This window comes from Bos grunniens, chromosome 7, assembly GCF_055505025.1.
Source record: "Bos grunniens cultivar Pamir isolate PY7600 chromosome 7, Bosgru_T2T1.0, whole genome shotgun sequence".
In the NCBI taxonomy this organism is placed as follows: Eukaryota; Metazoa; Chordata; class Mammalia; order Artiodactyla; family Bovidae; genus Bos; species Bos grunniens.
In genome coordinates, this window is record NC_141171.1 from 62,274,015 (window position 1) to 62,292,123 (window position 18,109).

The window sequence follows — 18,109 nt, forward strand, 5'->3', positions numbered from 1 at the left end:
AGCTCCCATCCCTCCCAATGCCCAAGTGGATGTCCTGCCTCACGAACCCTCCTGCAGTGCTCTCAGGGGTGTGTCGCCTTCCCAAGAGCAGTTGGAAACCCCCAGACGATGTCTGCAGCCCTTCCCCGGGTCCTGCCCTCCCCTCTGGTCTGCATCCAGGCTCCAGGTCAGCCTGAGTGTCATGTCTCTCAAGCACAGCTGGCATCTCCCATGTCCCTCCCCACTCCCATCCACTGACTCACCCCCAGAAAGAGCCCCACTGTCCCTACTTAGCCTCCAAGATCCAAGCTCTACACTACCAGCCTAGGCACAGTGGGGAGGACCAGGCCCTTAGTTGGCTGAAAACTGCATAAGAGGACCAAGGAGTATCTAACTAAAGCTGGGATAGGCCCTGACAGCTCTGTGCTCCCACATGCCAGGCGCTGTGCTGCGTCATTATGCACAGGATTCCCTTATTTTCTTCTTACCACACAGAGATGAACATTCTTATCCCTATTTTCCAGCAAGGAAACCAATCCTCTTGGCTGGATGGCATCATCTCTATTTTTCAGATGAGGAGGCAGACTCAGATAAGTCACTTGCTTGAGGAAACACAGCTGGTTAGTGGCAGAACAAAGAACCCAACCTCATTCTATCAGACTCCACACCAGTGCCTTTTCCCTGGCCTGCGCTGACGGAGAGGCACAGGCTGAAGCTCAGGGGGAGGACACCAGTCCTGTCGTTCCACTACCTGAAACACGCCCAGGTTCCCAGCCGCTGCCTCTGTGTGCCACTAACTTTGCATGAGATCAGGTGTCAGTCTGCCCTTGACTGCCAGCAGTCACCAGGGCTTAGCGCCTCAGGTTGAATGGAAGCTCAGGGGAGATTCAGACCCATGCTTATCCAGTCCGCAGGAGAGCCAGGGGACTCTGGTTGACCATCTTTAGTGACTCAAACCAACATCCTCCCCAAGGAGCACCCCCGGGCAGCCAGCACTAACTGCAGTGAAGCTACTCCCAGTTCTGCTTCCACTGCCCCTGCTCTGCCCTCTGGGGTCCCTGAGAATAAGGAACAAGATGCCCCTCTCCTCCATCTCAGCCCTGAGCAGATTCGGAACCTGCAGCACTCAAGAAGCAGACTAGCCCTTGTTCCCTGCACTGTTCTCCGCAGGGACAGGTTTCTGGACCCCTCCCCACCCCGTCCCCTCCACTCCCACCCTATCTGTATCTGACCTTGAAAATGGACAACACTCCAGATGTGGCTTGCCTGACCAAACAGAGGAACTTTCATCTCCACCCTTTTAGGTATTATGTTTCTACTGATGTAGTGAACATTTGCTTTTCTTATACCTGGGTCACCCACGGTAAAGAATGTCCTTTCTCAATTATGTCAACAATCAGGCTCGGTAAAGCAAGTATACTTCAATAAAAATTAATTTAAAAAAATCAGGTTTGTATGGCTGAGATGAAAGTTATCTTGTAAAAAAGTATGCTTGACGAAGTTTCAATTATTTAAAGGGCCAGAGGTAACTCATTCAGTGACCACCTATTTAAGAAGCTAGAAATCTCTGTATCACTGTACAGAGACTGGACAAAGATGCGCACTGACACACGGTTTCTAATAGCAAAAATGTCCTGAACGTTCGTCAAGACGGGGCTAGTTTAATAAACTGTGGTGCATTCATTCAATGGAATAGTACACAGACATCAAAAAGAATGGGCAGCCTGCTTTGCAATGACAGAAAGGTGCCCATAAAATACTGTTAAGTAAAAAAGCAAAGTATTGATGTATAATAAGGTATTATTTATCCTGTTACACACATTCGTACACACACAACTATGTGTGTGAGTGTATGCGTGTGTGTGTGTGTGTGTGTGTGTGTGTGTGTGTGTTAGTGTTAGTTGCTCAGTCGAGTCTGACTCTTTGCAAACCCATGGACTGTAGCCCGCCAGGCTCCTCTGTCTATGGTATTTCCCAGGCAAGAATAATGGAGTGGGTAGCTATTCCCTTCTCCGGGGGATCTTCCCGACCCAGGGATCAAAACCAGGTCTCCTTCATTGCAGCCAGAGAGCTTCACCATTTCACCCACCAAGGGAAGCCCTGTATGTGTGCATAAACATATACATATACAATAAAATCTTACATATGCATAAGAAAAGGTGGAAAGATACACACCAAACCGCTGCTAGTAGTCAGCTCTAGAGAAGGACTTGGGCTAGGGGATTGGAATCAAAGGAAACCTTTATTTTAAAACAGATTTTTTAACTCTTTACAAGAGAAATCTAGCCTGTTCTATTTTTAAAATTGATTTTAAAAAACAGGTGGAAGAGAAGAAGGAGAAACAAAGACAACTTTCATTTTCTACTTTATACCTTTGGCATCCCTTGAGTTTTTGGAGTTTTTTTCCTCCAATGAGCACATGTTATTTTGTAACTCTTTTAAAGGGGGAGTTGACTTTGTTTTTAAGTTGCTTGACAAAGTCAGAACAATAAGGAAGGGCTATTGTTCTAGCACCAAATGAGGCTGGTTGGCAGAGGGCAGGGATGAGAGCCTCCTTATTATGAATCTGCTTCCTATGCACAGACAGGCTATAGGGACTAGTTCACAAATCAGGAGGGACTTCATCACCTGAACCAAAGAACTTATTCATTAGTAAAATCAATATTTCTATGGTCTTCCTCAATTCTAACAGTCTGTGATGTATATTGTTTCATGATAAATAATTTACATATATGCAGGAAATTCCTGTCCTCTAATTTCATTCTGGGAAATATTTGACCCAAGTGAAATTAATAGAGAAAAAAATGTAGATGCTAGTTATCATATAAAGACTTAAAAAGCAGTGAACAGAATGTTTAAAAAAAAAAAATCAAGAGGTAAACTCCAGGGTTGAGTTTTCTAGTCAAGGAATTTTGCAGATGAAGAGTTGGCAACTGCAGATTGTTTCAACCTGGAACCTTCCAGAAAGGATCTAGCTTAAGGAAGGTCAAGGCTGGGTCTGAGGCGACAAAGGTGGGAGGAAAAGCACCAGACTTTGGTGTGGGAACAAAGGTGAAGCTTCCCGTCCACTGCCCGTGGGCCCTCCCATGGGGCCTTATATCTGCTTTGCTGGAGAGGAAGCCGAGTCCAGACAGGTGCAGAGCTGGGCTCGAGGTGGCCCAGTTCCCAAGGACCAAGCAGAATGCCCCCTCTTGATCATCAGTCCCCAGCCTGTATTCACCACTGCCAATGCCCCCTAAGAAGGGCTGAGAAGGCAGCCCAGGCACCTCCAGCCTGCTAGCCTTCGCCTCCTCACAGCTCCTGGGATCCACTGGTGCACCTGTGCCGTGCCTAGAAGCCTGGCCTCCCCACCCACCCACCCCCCAACCCAGCAGCTGGCACCATTGACCCAGGAGGAGCCCCTCGCCTATCAGCTATAGGGTCAAAGGGCACTAGGCCAACCCTGGGCCTAAAGGGAAGGGAGACTCAACTGTCCTCCTGTGTACTGGTGCCCCAAATGCCCAAAGCTGGTTCCAACAAAGGCTTTCTCCAACCCTGTAACTTTTCTCCATGGGGGAAGATGACAACTTTTGAGAATTCCCCTCATACCAAATATGGTGAAAAGAGGGTTTCTGTGAAACCAGGGTTCAGATCCTGGTTCCGCTCCCTCACCAAGTGACCCTGAGCAGACCTCACTTTCCTGGTTTCTTCTCCCCAAGGAAATGCTGTGAGGACCAACGAGGATCCCCAGATCTCCCTGAAGACCTTGAAGGGCTAACCCAACAGGAGCCACAATGGCTAGGAAGGGAATAGCTTCCAGGGACCACCAACCAGATAAAAGCCATAGATGTCCCGTTTCAACAGTGAAGACTGGAAATAAGCTAACGAAGAAGAAAATGAATAAAGACATTGGGGCCACTTCATACCAGTGAATGTTAGTACCATGCTGTTTAGGCACTAAGTCGTGTCTGACTCTTTGTGACCCCATGGACTCTAGTCTTCCAGGCTCCTCTGTCCATGAGACTTTTCAGGCAAGAATGTTGGAGTGGGGTGCCATTTCCTTCTCCTAGGTATCTTCCCAACCCAGGGATCAAATCCACATCTCCTGTTTGACAGGCAGATTCTTTCCCACTGAGCCACTAGGGAAGCCCCTATTAATACTATACAGTTGTGAGAAACAAGTAGGCCAGAGCTAGAGATCCAAACAGGAATGAATCTCTCAGGCATAATAAGAAGCAAAACAAGCAAGCTGCAGAAGAACACAGTTGGAAACATTTAAGTAACATCTTAAAACATACAAAACAATATTACATATTGTTTAGGGATGTATATATTTATAATATCAATAAAACTGTAGAGAAATACAAGAGAATAAACTCTAAATTTATAACCCTTGCTACTTCTGGAAGAGTGGGGAAGGAGATGATCAGGGAGAAATTTCAAATGAACAGAATATGTTATTTCTTAATGTGAATGGTGGCTCTCCCAAGTGTCTGCATGTTACTCTCTGCGTCTGAAAGATTCCTTTGCATTTTCTAAAAGTTAATGCTGCCATCTTCAGACCCCTGTTCCTCTTCCCAGAGATTGGGATCAGGGTGGGGGGCTGCACCCCAGAGGCAGAAGTGGGGCTGTGGCAAGACCAGCGTTCCTCAGACCACAGAGATGAAGCTGACCAGGATCATGGTCTGCTAGCCAGCCAAGAGTGGTGTAAGCCTCCTCCACTGTGGGTGGAGACCAAACCAAGGGCCCCTGACTCATGGGACACCCCCATGCCCGCCCTAAAAATACCAGCTCTGACCGCTGAGTAGGACGCCTTGGGTGACATGACTCCTATAGCATCCCCAGCCCTCCCTCACTACCCCCTCCCCCCCACACACACACCCCTGCCTGGGCCACCGGCCTGTCCACCAGCAGGTGCTCAGGGACACAAGGAACAGCCTCAGGGTGAGGTCCCTGGGAAGACAAGAGTTCAGCCCTGCCTGGGGACAGCCCTTGGACAAAAAGCCACCGTTCCTCAGCCCAGTCATCCGTTCCTATCAGAAGAGTGACTGACTGTCCTGGGCTGATCATGGGGGGAGCGCAGATAAAAACTTCCTGCCAGTGGCCAGGCCGTGGTGGCTGTACCTTCCTTCTGGCAACACTTCACAGAGCTGCTGACACTCTCCAAAGAGGAGTAGGATAAAGGAGGGAAGGGCAGGGGGGCAGCAGCAAGAAGCCAGGAGGTGGGGCACAGAAAGGCCTGGCCCAGTAGCAGAACTCAGAAATCGCCAGGGAAGAGAAGGCAGCCCGGTCACTGGGCCACGGCCCTGAGACACCTGTCAGTGCAAGTCCCTCACTCTCCAGCTGGGACACCAAAGCCGGCCAAGGGAGGGAGACTCGCCCACGGCTGCAGGGGACAGTGGAGACAGAGAGGCGAGGAAACCCGGATCCTCTGTCGGCCAGCTGTCCACTCTTTTTGCCATACATCCTACTCCTCCCTCTCCCCCGCTCCCTCCTCTCCCTCCAACGGGTCAAGTGAGCCATGAGCAGAGAGGAAAACAAGGGGGCAAGAGAGGAGGTGGGCCTGCCGCAGCGAGCCACCTGTAACAGCACTGGAAGGGGCCGCCCACAGAGCGCTCCCTGATGCTGTGCTGCGGTCCAGGGGAGGCTGGCTCATCCCTGTGGCCCGCCCACGTATACAGTTCCACTGTTCCAAACAGGGATGGAAGCACGTCTGAGATACCACAAAGGACGATCCATCCAGAGAGGACACAGAATGGTCCAGAGGTGGCAGAGGATGAAGGGCAAGTTATGCCCAAGCCTGGAACATCTGACCTTCCTCATCATCTCCTCCTGAAATCCCTTCAACATCCTCAAGAACAGCATTGTTAATAAGACTGAATGAGGCTCAGCAGCCGGCAGCGACGGGTCACTTACACCACACCAGCCCCACGCCAGCCCTGCGCTGAGTGCTTGACAGGCACTGTCTCATTCATGTGCACCCCTCTGGAGGCAGCACTTACGTCACAGAATCTTACAGATGAGGAAGCAGGCGCAGCCCCCGTCCTGGTGTGCTAACTCTAAATCAGGCACGCCACACCATGGGTTCTCAAAGAGCAGCTGGTCTGGCGGCCCCAGCACCGCTGCCACCAGCTGGCTGAGCCGCTATGGGGACGCAGCCCTGCAGTCTGTCTAACAAGCCACCCAGGGGATTCTGATGCATGCTCAGGTTTACCAACCAGCTGCTCTGATCACTTCCCAGTGCTGCCGACGGAGCAGGGAAAAACTGACACTTCTCTGCCTGGCAGTCAAGACTTTAGGGTTTTTCCTAGCCCAGCTGGTCAGCTCCCCCAACCCAGGAGAGCCTTACCCCAAATCCTCTGCCCAGTTTCCTAAGTTCCAGAAGGAGCTCAGGCCTAGCTCTGTACCTCCTCATCTTGGCTGGGCCTGGCCTTGAAGTCACTTCCCTACAGAAGCCCCCTGACCACCTGGCACCCCCAAAATTGCATCACACCCCACCCAGACTCAGTGCCAGGCAACTGCTGGCACACTATGCCTTCCAGCTAGCACTCAGGGCACATTTCTGCCCAGTCTACAACATGTTCCTGGAGGACAGAGAACCATGAGCACCATGCCGCTCCACACAGCACCACGCCAGAGGACTGGCAGGATCCGTTTCCTGACTATCAGGAGGGAAAAATAATGTTGTGGGAAGCAACTTCTGGCTCTCACCCCAACTCTGCCACTAATTCTCTGGGACATGGGCCTTCCTTCCCATCTCTAGGTCTCAATTTTCTTATCTGTGAAATGCACCATTATTCTAGTTTCTTCTACTCTACTCATCCTTTGAACAAACCCAGCAGTCTTACCCCAGACACTCTTATCTAGTAACAGAAATGCACATGTGAACACTAAAGAGGTCGTTGCTCTCACCCTTTCACTCCAGGAAAAGAGAAAGACAACAAACAAGCAAACACTAAAAATTACTGTTTCCCAGACATATACAGTGTCTCTACACACACTTTCTCATTTGCAGATAAGCACGGTCATTTCAAGGCATGATGAATGTATCAAAAATATATATAATAGTAATATGACAGAAAGTGAAAAAATGAGTTACTTTGCATAGAAAGGTCAGGGAAGGCCCCTCTGAGGAGGTGACATTTGAGCCGAGACTTGACAGATAAGGAAGAACCAGCGTGGAAAGAGCTGGGGAAAGGTGTTCCAGGCAGAAGCAACAATATCCACAAAGGCCTAAGCAAGAATAAACTTGCCATGTTGAACGTGGAGAAAAAAGCAGGCTGCTGTGGTTAAATCACAGTGAGTGTGAGAGTAAAACAGTACCCAAAACAGTACCCGGGAGCACCCAGAGAGGGAGGCCAATAGCCAACCTCTTACAATTCTGAGGTGTTCAAATCAGGTCGGCCAACCCAACCCAGGACATCCGGGCCCAAGTCACAGGCAGGACTGGGGAGTAAGGGTATGAGTCAGACCCCATGGCTTCCTGGGGCCCCAAAGGCCCTGGTGTGGGAATAAGGGCAGGCAGCAACCCTCAGCAGGAGTCCCATGCCATACCCACGGATGCCCATGGGTGGGGGAAACAGATTCACCTAAGTATGTAGAACACAGGACACTCAGGGCTGCTGTCTCCAGAGGGACATGATCAGGTGCTTCCATGAAGTGCCAGACCCTGATCATATTATTTTTCCAGGACACAGCCAGGATAGTGGAAAGGAAATAGTGCTCAGGGTTCAAGGCTTACTAGTATCGGGCAAGTCTTAACCTTTTGGGGACTCCGTTTCCTCATCTGAAAATTAAGGCTACTAAGAGTGACTTTCTCCGAGGGTTGTTGAAAGCTTAAAAGAGATACTAAACGTAAAGCACTGTGCCTGGCACGTGGTACGTGCTGATAAATGTAAGCTGTTACTATCACCATTATTGGTTTTTCACTACTTTAGTTCTCTCTGCTGTAAAACAAGGATATTAATACATCATAGGATTGCTATGAGCCTGTGCTAACAAATATTCCAGCCTCCTAATGCAGTATACATTGTCAGGAATGGGGAAAAAAAAAAAAAAAGAGAGAGACAGTTCTCTTTCCGGATCTCTCATCAGGTGCTGAATTCCCCTCTACCATACCACATTGTTTGGAAAATGAGTAAGAGCTGATTAAATTACATTTTGACAATACTGTGAAATAAAAATGATGCATTAGGAATCCACAGATTTCTCTGTACTGTCATTCTGCAAGGGGGTGGGGATAAACATTGCTGATTTTTCTGCATCACCCATAAAAGTCCCCCCTCAACCAAAACAGTCTCACGCAGTCGCACAAAATTCCCACCCACAAAATTCCCATACAATTAATGAATGTATAATACAATCACTTTCATGTACACACAACCTCGCACTCTCCTGCAGATAAATATTCTACAGCGCAAAACTCACACATGTAGAAACTCCACACCCAAAAATCCCTCCCCCAAACTCACTACAGCTGCCCTGCAAATGCACCCAAATGTTGCCTCCAACAGAGGGCAAAATATTTTCAACAGAAACAGTAAGTATAGAACGAAATCTGGAATCAAACGCTAGAGTTCAAATCCCAATTGTGCAACTCTCTAACTGTATGACCCCAATCTCCAAATGCCTCAGTTTCCTAAACTGTAAAATACGGATAATAATAATCAAATTCACTTTGAGGGTGACAGTGACAAATGAGTTTAATACATGTAACGAGTTAAAATCAGCACTTGGAAAGCGCCCAATGAGCTATTTTCCTCTTCATTACGTGTGCACACTGCTTCCAAAACTGGTCTCCCATACTGTAAACAGATCCACGCCCGCACACACACACCCCGACGGTCTGCACGCCTTGCACACGGACTGCACGCTGGTCCCAGACACGGTCGCCCACTCAGTGCGCACGCGCGCCCACCACCCTCCGCGCGGGTCAGGGATTCCCCACTCGGCCGGACCTCGCCACCCTCGGAGGCGCCGCGTGCCTCGAGGCTAGCCCTTGAGCCAAGAAGCCAGGCCACCAGGCCGGGCCTGACCTCCCCGCGCCACGCCCGGTCACTGCCGAGACTCGGAACGGCCGGGTCTCGGGTTCCCTTCCGTTCCATTCCCGCTCCGCCCAACCGGCTTACCTGAGGGTGGGGACCCTGAGAGACAGCGCCCCGTTCTCGGCGTCCAGTCCCGAGTCCAGGGACAGGGTAGAGGCCCGCGCCAGGCTCTGGCCTCACAGCACTCAGCAGGATCCCAGCTCCTGGCTGGGGGACCTGGCCAGGGACTAGGAAGTGCTGGGGGCCGGGCCGCCCCACCCCTGGGAAAGTCCCCAGCGATTGACAGGCCGCTTGCCCAATCACGCGGCGCCGTCTGGGCTGGCCCGCAGCCGCCGGGGTGGGACGCAGCGAAGTAAACAGCAGCCACCGGAGGTCAGGGGGCCGGAGACAGTCTGCAGATTGGCCGCAAGAGTCCCGTCCCGCAGGCCGGCCCCTAGGTAGCCTCCGGGCCACCCCTCGCGGCACTCCCAGCTGCGGAAACTCCGGGCGCCAGAAAGGGGCCACCCCGAAAGCCGGAATTTCAGAGCAGAGAGGAGCCGCAGAGACCACCCACCCCTTCCTTGGGCCGAGGGGCACGCGGACCAGAGCGCGGGGAGGGGATTTGCCAAAAGGCAGTAAGCATTTGTAGCTGAGCCAAAGCTAGAGCTCCGGGTCCTAGAGTGCGGTCCAGGGCGATCCCGAGACTTCTTACAGAGCTCACGGAAATTCTGAGCTGAAAGTACCCTTAAAGAATCTTATTGTCACAGTTGACGTTTTTTGCGCCCTTACTGCTCCAGACTTGGTAAGCTTTATTTAATTTGCTCAGCCACCCTAGTGAGATGGTTTTCTATCCCCAGCCCCCACTTTTATTTTTAACCATAAATTAAGATACAAGGGACAGGGAGATTAGAAGACCTCAGTAAGTGGCTGAACGAAAATTCAAACCCAAGTGGGCAAATCCGGAGCCCACCTCCTACCGTCTACCTATACCTGGGTCAGATCATGCAGACAGGTTGTGAGAGTCCCCAGACCTGGCAGGAGCAGTAACATGGTGAAGGTTGGGAACACTTGTTTTTTTAAGCCCATCATTTTATTTAAAAGAGGGTAGGAGGGAGGAGGGTTCAGGATGGGGAACACATGTATACCTGTGGCGGATTTATTTTGATATTTGGCAAAACTAATACAATTATGTAAAGTTTAAAAATAAAATTAGGAAAAAGAAAAGAGGGTAAATTTTAATTTCAAAAAGTGGAAGGGCCTGGACTTCCCTGGCAGTCCAATGGTTAAGACTCAGAGCTTCCATTGCAGGGGGCACAGTTTCCATCCCTGGTAGGGGAATTGAGATCTCACACACTGGCCAAAAAAAAAAAATTTTTAAGTAAAATTAAAAAAAAAAAAAGTGGAAAGGCCTTGTAATAAAGAACAGCTTGGATAAAGAACAGCTTTATAACAGGAATAAAGAACAGCTCTTTAAATTGAGGTAATACAGCTTTATGAAAAACTTATTCTAAAAGATTCATTTCACTGGAACTATAGAAAATTTAGTGATTGACAGGCCCTCATCCTCGGAAAGGATCTGGGGACCTATTCCATATAGGCCCTCATTTTACAGGAAAACTCTGTAAATTAACTGTGACTGTACATGAACACACACACACACACACCCCTACCTAAGTACTCTCAGGCTTTGTGACATCCTGTGATGCTTTTAGTTACTTCAAAGGGGTTATCAAATTCTCAAAACAATATTAATTCTAGTTCATCTTAATTGCAAAAATAAATTGAAGACAGGGAGGGAGAGAGGGATGTGAACACCAAACAAAGCACCATTGAGTGAGACCAATTCGGAAGGGTACTGGGAGATTACAGTCTTGGGCTGATTCATACTGCAGCTCTCAGGCATCCCCTCGCCCATTAGGATCCCCCAGTCTAGTTTTTGTTCTGCTCTTGTCTGTAATTCCCAATTTGCCTTTTCCTAAAAGGCAACTTGGGTTGGGCAACCCAAGTCTTCTCATGAACACTGAAATTTACTTTAAAAAATGAAGAGTCTCCAATTATTTGCGTCTTGTTTCCAAACTACTTCAGCTGTTTTTCTAAATGTCTGACCTTAGAGAATTAGGTGAATTGTTTCATTCCACAAAGTGCAGGATGACTCCTAGAGGTGGGCTTGTTAGACAGTGCTCTAGAATGGCATAAAAAGGTCACACAGTCATCTTTTTGCCTGATTCCCTACTTTTGGATAATTTTTCTTAACATTTACAATGTGTGAGAAGAGTCATCTCTTCAAAGTGATGACTACATGCCGGGAGCCAGCATGGGAGTCCCCACCCCATGACAAGGCTTGTGGGAGAGATCTGGTGGGCACAGCAAGCCAGAACTCGAGGGGTGCCCCTCTGAGCCTGCCTGAGCGTCTACCCCAAAAACCTGAGCCTGTCTGTTTTACTGCTTCATGACTTCCACCAACTCCTCTGACAGTCATGAGGGGCTATCCCCAACCACTCTTATCTATAAGAAAGCAATTTAGAGCTCTAGTTTATAAGTCTCCAGGGTATAATAAGGTGTGTTCCAATTGTGATCCCCTCAGAAAGCCTTCTAACCAACCTAACAGGTTTCCGGACTCCTACAGCTATGGATGTGATTGTTTACGGCCTCCCAGCCATATGAGGCACAAGGAGACTTAGTTATTCTAACAATGCAGAGCCTCTCGGGGAGTTAGAAATTATTAAAATAGAACTAATAGAAGAAATCTTTATCGAGTAAATGCCTGCTGCCAAGTTTCCATATTTCTCACCCACTGTGTTCCTGGGAGTGTATTGATTAATATAGTTGATATATAAGAAATATAAGTAGAAGCTCTAATGTTAATAATAACCTTAGACCCCTAAGCTAATAAATTCTTCCCTTAATTACCCCCACAGCACCCTTGCCCTATAGGAATGCAACTCTGTTTAGTGCTTTCGGGGAGTAGTACTAAACTCTAAGAAAAGTCACCTTTGGAGAAAATAAGTTTTTCTGGTTGACTAATTCTTATCAGAAGAAAAATGCTAGCAGGTCTCCTGACCAGAAGATGATGTAAATCACCCAAAGCCTTTGTATTTGCGATAATGATTAAGGTCTGCTGACCTTACATGACTTTGCATCCCCCATTATCTTCTATGTACAACTTGAGGTATAAAAGTCCCTGCTAAAAATAAAGCTACAGGCTTTGCTCACCGAAGCTTGGTCTCCCCATGTCGTTCTTTCTCTTTCCTTTTCCTTTTCAGGCTGATTTCCCTGGAGCGCAGAGGCCCTCTGTGTTCACTTTCCTGCCTGGGCTTCTAAGACCCACTCGAGAAGGTGCCTAAGGTGGGGCACCTTTCGCGATTCGAGAGGGTGCCTGCAGCCTACGTGAACAGAGCAAGTCCCGTGCTGGGGCTTTATTGGCTTTCTGCATAAAGCAAGGAATATCAGCCTCTTTTCTCTCCTCTGTTTTCTTAACTGAGAAATTTTTTCCTTATCTCTTTCTCTATTTCTTTAAATCGCCAACGCCGTCCTCCTGAGGGAATCCCTGAATCCAACCGGGGCTGGACCCCGGTAACTACACTCACCCCTTTCGTCCTTTCCAGTCTGACTTTCAAACATTCCACCATGTTAAAGGCCATAGGAATATTGATCATAATCCCCTCTTTGGCAGATCAGTAAACTGAGTCTTCCATGTAATAAAAGCAGGGGTCCCACATCTTCAGAATCTAATGCCTAATGATCTGAAGTGGAGCTGATGTAATAATAATAGAAATAAATGTAACACTCTTGAATCATCCCAAAACCATGCCTTCTACCCCAGTCCATGGAAAAACTGTTTTTCACGAATCCCGTTCTTGGTGCCAAAGAGGTTGGGGACTGATGTAGTAAGGATTGACTTAAGGCCACACACATTGAGTGATATAACCAGGGTTGAAACCCGGGACCTTGGCTCCAAGTCATATATACTCTTTCCACTGCATTATGTGCCCTAATTTTTCTTACTTTCTTACAGAAACTCAACACTCATGATGATCACAGACTATGGACCTAACTAATGGGCTTGTAACCACTCAAACACTGATTTCCTGGGTGGCCTCTCTAAGCCTCTGTTCCTCTCTAAAAAGTGGAGATGTGATTACCTACCCCTTAGGTGATCATGATAAATGAGATCATATAAGTCAAGCCCAGAGCTTGGCACACAGTAGGCATTCAAGAAAAGATAGTGGTTTATAGATGTGAATCACATGCATTGAGTAGAACTTCAGTGTTAAACCCAGGAATGCAGCCTCCCTAGGTTCCATCCCACTATCCACAAACTCTATGGGACCCTCAACTCTGAGGGCTCGGTGGGATGAGAGACAGGCGCCCTAGATTGGCACCCTCTGCTCCCTCCAGACCTGAAAGGAACTTGCCAAACTGGGAAGCTGAGTCTGACACTGAGAACCGAGTGACTCAGGCCACTGGGAACCTCTTGCTCTTCCAGAGTGAGGACAGGCACCTACGCAAAACCCCACCTGGGAGGAGAATCAAAAGACCTGTGTGTGGTTTCATTTTGTTTTGTTTCAAGGCATGCAGTGACCCAGTCTCCTTTCTACCACCAGCCCCTTTCTATCACCTCCACCAAGGCTGCTCCAAAGTCACACCTAAATCCACGTTTGAGAGAAATAAAATACATGCCCAAAACTATCAACCTGTGAGTGGTTAAGCTCTAAATCAAGTGCCTAAAGAGGAGTGAAGGCTGCGTATTAAAGACACGAGGAGGTTAACATCAATGAAATATTTGCTGAGTGCTAGGTCTGCACTTTCACATAATGTATCTCCCAACCAGACTCTGAGGTCAGAACCATTATAACCCCCACTTCACAGATGAAACCGGGGCTCTGAGGTGTTAGGTGGCTTCTACTGCCACAAGTCACTGGAACATGAAGATTCTGGCTCTTAAAGTCTTAACACTCTTGAGCATTAGGCTGTAGAGTCTTGCCAGCTTGCAGGGCACAGCACTCAACATGCCAGTCCTTAAAGGGTCCTGAGAAAGGGCCCTTAAATAGGGATGAAACCAGTGCCTGAGGGCCAGCATGGGCCAGGGACTTGTCAGAAGTCTTACAGCAAGTTTGGAATAGTACTTAAGTCTCCTGCTGCCAGAGCGATGCTATTTCCACACCTCAGTGATGGGAACAGAGCTGCTAAAGCAAGCAGCACCTGCCTCACTCCTGGAGGCTAATTAATGAGTCAGAGCCTTGGATAGGAGTGATGAGCAACCAATGAACTAAAAAAACATCAGTCCTGGGTCCGGGTACCTCTTTAGATCCAGTCCCACGTCTCCATAGCTTGGGGACAATCTCAGGAATGGAAAACCCTGTGATAGATTCTAGGTGCTTTTTGGTGTTGGGTGTGTGCGTATGAGAGGGAGATTTCAGTGATAAGTGAGAAATGCATGTCAAGCGCATGGTGTCAGCTGTAGTCATACGAGGTGATCATATTTGGGAGTAAAGACTAAATCAGTGAGCAGAATCTATGGCCCCTGCTTCCCACCCTCAGCCTGAAAAGGTGTTTTTAATTCTGTTTATTTCCCAAATAACCACATGAGAGGATGGATACGATGGTGCTAAGAAAGCCATAACTTTGCACATATACTCAGCACTTTAAGATGAGTTAAACCATTTCATAGTCACAGTTTGCTGCACTTTCAAGAGGCATGTCACGCAAGGGTGAGAAGGTGGGTGCTGGGGTTACACAGACCTGGCACTTCCACCTCGTGAGGACTCTCCCCCAGGGTCCTCATCAATAACAGGAAGGTTAGAACAGTGCACGGAGTAGAAAGAATGGAACACCACGGAGCGTGACATCAGTGAGAGGCGACAATGATAATCATGACCCAGTCCACAGGGCGGGCAGGGATCGTTCCTCTCCTTCCAGTGAGGACCTCAGAGCCCAGAGCTGTGGAGGAACTTGCCGTAGACCGCACAAAAGTTTCTCGGAAACAAGGCATTTCTCCAGACTGTTCCTCCAGTGTCTTTCCTATTTTTCTTTTTTGTTCCAACTGTTTCCACTGCATCCCTGGGCCTGCCTTTTACTCTGTGTTTCCTGGGCACTGCTGGAGGAGAAGCAAGGGCAAAGTGACACTGCGGGGAATTCCCAGCCGTGGCCTGTAGCAGATGTGGCCAAGCCAGGCCCCTCCCACAGTTCCTAGGAGCCCCAGGCCTCCCTTCCTCCAGGCTCTCTCGCTCTGGCCTCCCGTATCTGCAGCTCAGAATGTCAAGTGGATCTGGGTTTGGAGCCAATCTTGCCCCTTGTCAGTCTCTTGGAAGTTGGCAAAGGTCAGCCAGGCTCCTCCCAGCCCCTGAAGGAAGCAGACCCGAGGGAACCAGAGCATTTCCTAATCCTGGGAAGCCCTGACAGGGCCCTGAGAACAATCCTCCTTCAGCCTCACCCCAAGGCCTCTGCTATGCACCCTCTTCTGGGCCACTCCCACTTCTCCCTTCATTCTTCTCCAGCCCAGAAGCCACTGTGACAGTGACTTGGCCTCCACTCCTTGCCCCTCCTAGCCAGGGACTTCCCTGGGCTGGGCCTCTGACCGGCTCTGGAAAATCTGGACTGTTTGTGATCAAAGAGGAGGCTGCATCACCACTGTCTGCCAGCCGTCACCCACACCTAGTGCCTTGGGGTCTCTCTGTTACGAGCTCAGCCATAGAAAGGGCCAGCTGGCCCCGGAGGAGAGCAGGTGGGGGAGCCCCCTGCAGGCCCTTTTGCCCCCTGTTAAGGAGGGCACCAGCCTTCCACTGTGTTCCCAAGGGAGGCAGGGCAGACTCCCACCAGACTCTCTTCCTGTCTAGCTTTAGATCACTGAAGTGCCTCACACACGCCCACATACCCTCAAAAACTCACCGACACACAATCATATAATGACCCAGACATTCAGAGACACATTCACGCAAATACATAAACATGCTCACACGCGCTGCCTCACACGGTCATCCACATAAGCATCTTGGGAGATCTGACACACGCTCCCAAACATAGACACACATTCTTACCCCTGCTCGTGCACACACACACACACACACACACACAGACACCTGCCTTCATACTTATGAACCTGCTCCCTTCTCTTGGGGAAAGGATAAGACAAAAGCAGATCTTTCTTTTCCTTCCCTTTGGAAAAACTGCTGGCGACTAGAGAGAAAATGACTGGCTGAGAAGGCAAGGAGAGGAAGGCAGGAAGAGGAAATAAGAAATGGAGGGAGAGAGGCAAGAAGAGAATGAGGGCAGGCCAGGAGGTAGAGGTGCAGAGCCCAGAGCCCGGGGTCAGGGCAGCCACAGACACTAGCTGGCAGAAAAACCGGGCGCCAGGTGGCTTGTGGCCCAGAGCCAGAGGGTCTGGTGGCCCCACAGCCTTGTGTGGTGAACCTTGGCCCGTCCTGGCTTACCACCCTGGGCAGGTCACTCACCTGGGGAAGGGCAGGAGAAGATGATGGGGTCTATGCAGCGGGGGCTGCCGCCTGAGAAGGTGCCTCGGCTCACTGTGCTTCTGCAGGAAGGAGAGCTGGGCCGGGCTGACTTTTAGGCAGGAGGGGAATTCCCCGAGATGGAGGCGAAGGCAGCCCCACAAACTCAGCTGAGGCCCCATCCCGCCCCCTGGCAGAGCACAGGGCCCTCCTTTGTCAGTTCCCCACCTGTCACTTCCCAGACTGGCTGTCACTTGCTGTGAATTCCAGGGTGGGGAGGGGGCTCCGGGGGAGTGCCGGAAGCCTGATGATTCTGTGGCTGGGCCAGGAACAAGCATGGGGGCAGAGGCCACCGGGCTGGCCCACCCCACCCCACCCCTGGGTTCTCCCAAGGATCTCAGTCTCTTCCTTTGCCTAAAATGGGGGATTCCAGTGCCCAGGGTCCTGAGGAAATCACCAGACACTCGACCCACATCCTCCTACCCACCCCCCAGCTCCCATCATCCCATCTGTTTCCACTCAGTTTCTGTGGCTTCTCCACAGGGAAGGGAAAAGCCCACTCCTTCCCTCTGGGCTGGATCTCACTGGGATGCTAAGTGGGGCCTTAGAGATCTACCCACTGATGAGCAGCCCAGCTCTGCACTCAGTCATGAGACTCACTTCCCCATCTTGAGCCTCAGTGATCCTCTGCTATAAAACAGGATAATGAGTCCTGCTTTGCCAGCCTCCTGCAATGGTAATTAAAATGAGAGTTTACAGACATTCTTTGTAAACTGTTGACTACTTTACAAACACCACCCTTATGACAGAAAGTGAAGAAGAACTAAAGAGTCTCTTGATGAAAGTGAAAGAGAAGAGTGAAAAAGTTGGCTTAAAACTCAACATGCAGAAAACTAAGATCATGGCATCCGGTCCCATCACTTCATGGCAAATAGATGGGGAAACAATGGAAACAGTGACAGAGTTTATTTTGGGGGGCTCCAAAATCCCTGGAGATGGTGACTGCAGCCATGAAATTAAAAGATGCTTGCTCCTTGGAAGAAAAGATATGACCGACCTAGATAGCATATTAAAAAGCAGAGACATTACTTTGCCAACAAAGGTCTGTCTAGTCAAAGCTCTGGTTTTTCCAGTAGTCATGTATGGATATGAGAGTTGAACTATAAAGAAAACTGAGCACTGAAGAATTGATGCTTTTGAACTGTGGTTTTGGAGAAGACTCTTGAGAGTCTCTTGGATTACAAGGAGATCCAACCAGTCAATCCTAAAGGAAATCAGTCCTGAATATTCATTGGAAGGACCGATGCTGAAGCTGAAACTCCGATACTTTGGCCACCTGATGCAAAGAACCGACTCATTGGAAAAGACCCTGATGCTGGGAAAGATTGAAGGCGGGAGGAGAAGGGGATGACAGAGGATGAGATGGCTGGATGGCATCACTGACTCTATGGACATGATTTTGAGTAAGTTCCAGGAGTTGGTGATGGACAGGGAAGCCTGGTGTGCTGAAGTCCATGGGGTCTCAAGGAACTGGACATGACTGAGTGACTGAACTGAACTGAACTTTACAAACAGAACGTCTCAGCTAATTATCTACTGAAAAGATGCCTGAGTGGGGGGATATTTGGGGACTGTCTGGATGAACTGACTTTTCTCCAAGTTCTGGAGTTTCTTCATTCT

General features: G+C 49.2%; 1 protein-coding gene across 20 annotated transcripts in view; it reads right to left on the minus strand.

Moving 5' to 3' along the window:
- The window catches only part of TNIP1 (TNFAIP3 interacting protein 1), a 51,695-nt gene extending 35,077 nt beyond the window's left edge, over nt 1-16,618 (minus strand). For 17 of the 20 annotated variants that reach the window (XM_086412501.1, XM_086412502.1, XM_086412497.1 and 14 more), the window contains exon 1: nt 9,087-9,211. The gene's annotated coding sequence lies outside the window, so the exon portion shown is untranslated. Of the gene's footprint in view, nt 1-9,086; nt 9,212-16,432 lie in introns of those variants that run through there. The other 3 variants (XM_086412483.1, XM_086412488.1, XM_086412495.1) reach the window with 3 other exon arrangements.
- Nucleotides 16,619-18,109: the final 1,491 nt, after the last annotated feature.